This window comes from Bos indicus x Bos taurus, chromosome 23, assembly GCF_003369695.1.
Source record: "Bos indicus x Bos taurus breed Angus x Brahman F1 hybrid chromosome 23, Bos_hybrid_MaternalHap_v2.0, whole genome shotgun sequence".
NCBI classification, from domain to species: domain Eukaryota; kingdom Metazoa; phylum Chordata; class Mammalia; order Artiodactyla; family Bovidae; genus Bos; species Bos indicus x Bos taurus.
This window is the reverse complement of record NC_040098.1, coordinates 16,908,456-16,910,225: the sequence shown is the minus strand read 5'-3', so window position 1 is coordinate 16,910,225 and position 1,770 is coordinate 16,908,456. Positions and strand designations below refer to the sequence as shown.

The 1,770-nt window shown below is 50.5% G+C and overlaps 1 long non-coding RNA gene across 1 annotated transcript; it reads right to left on the bottom strand.

Moving 5' to 3' along the window:
• On the bottom strand, positions 1-1,311 carry LOC113882090. The gene is made up of 3 exons (XR_003508282.1): positions 1,140-1,311; positions 449-522; positions 1-235 (listed from the first exon to the last, which is right to left on the bottom strand). It is a non-coding gene; the product is annotated as an uncharacterized LOC113882090 (long non-coding RNA).
• Positions 1,312-1,770: the final 459 nt, after the last annotated feature.

Genomic DNA, 1,770 nt, shown 5'->3' with positions numbered 1-1,770 from the left:
TAAAACAGAAAGAAGTAGCTTTTTATTATGAACATGGAACCATCGCCAAATATACACTGGGAAGTCGGCAGGGCGGGGTGGGGGGTGAAACATGGGTAGTTTATGCAGCATCTCCCATTATATAAAAAGGGAAGAAAGTATATACAGGCATTCGTGTTTGATGCATAGACTATTTCTTGAAAAATACATCAGGTGATATTGACACTGACATACTGGAGGCCTCCAGGGAAGAGAACTGGACATGTGGGAGAGAGGGGAGAAGGGGGACGCTTAGTTATTACTTATATCTTTTTCTGTCTTTTAAATGTTATATTGTAGGCATATATCTATTATCTATTCAAGATTAAATAACTTTTTAGTAAACTAGGAAAAAAAACAACAATACCATAATAAAAGAGAGATGATGGTGAGCCCCCGGCTCCAACAGGAGGTATTTTACCCAAAATACCTTGAACTCGATTCCAGGAGTGAGAGTGTCCATGGGAAATCTGTACCCTCAGGCCAGCTGCTCCCCACTTGTACCTGGGCACGGTCAGGTGACATCAGAGAATTAAAGACTCGTTTCAGTACGAGCCTGAGTTAAACAGGAGTAAGGTAGACCCACTTCTACTAGATCAGTAGTTTAAAAAAATGCATAAATGAATGCCTAAAAATCCAAAAGAAACACCATTAGAATTTGGGGCCCCAGGGCTTTTTCATGATGGCAAATAACTGATAAGGCCTGGGTCATCCCTCTGGTCATAACAAGCACTTCTAAGAGCCTCCGAGGATCCTGGCCCTTCAATTTAAAAGCCTCCCAGATCATCAGCAACTCATCTGAGTAAAGGGGCTGGGCCAGGGCCCCTTCCAGCCCTGGACCCTGCCAGATCAGGTGACCCCTTTCCTGGGGCAAGGCTGGTACAGAGCTGGCAGACACACTCCAAAACCCAACCTGCCCCGCGGGGGTACAATCTGAGGGCCAGTGCCCTGGCGAGGGTGGGAGGACTTCCGCCAGCTCCACCAGGAGAATCTGGTTCCCGCTGACAGCAAAGTAACCTCACGGGAGAAGACTACAGGAGGGCAGCGCTAGGGCAGTTGAGTCCCCGAGGCTGGATCACCCAAGGCTGGGTCAAGCTCTTTCTGCCCTCCTCAATCCTTACCTCTTCCAGAAGCTTCACTTGCTCACACCCTCCCTTCCCCTTCAGATCTCAGCGCTGCTTTATCCCTTAAGTCCGGCCCTCTATTGACCCTGGCTCCTCTGTCTTGGTGAGTGGTGGTAAGCAGGTTCTGGTGTTTATCTGTCTCCCTGACAACACTGCAACCGCCCAGAGGAGGGAATTAATTATCTGTGTGTGTTTGTGTTTCCTCCTCTCCCCTAGGTTCAGGGCTCAGGATGCAGGGAGCAGTCCTGGGGCCAGGACTCGCTTCCCCCCAGCTTGATCGTGTTTGTTAAATACCAGACCACAGGAAAGTAACTGAAGAGAAATGGCATCTCTCATGTCCTTCTAGCCAGGACACCCAGGAGCCAGAATGACCCTTTGACAAGCTGAGTCAACGACTGTCACTGCCTGGTGATCCATCTCACTCTGAAGAGCAGCGAAAGCCCTGACTCAGGCTCTGTGCTGTGTGGGCCGTGCTGCCCCCTGGCCCCCTGATCCTCCCCAGCACCCTCTCTCCCTCTGCTCTCCAGGGTCTAGGGACCCACACCCTGCCTCAGACCTCCTGTGCTTGCTCTTCCCTCTCTCCTCGGAATGCTTTTCCATGCGGCTGGCCCCATTAATGCAGGGAGGG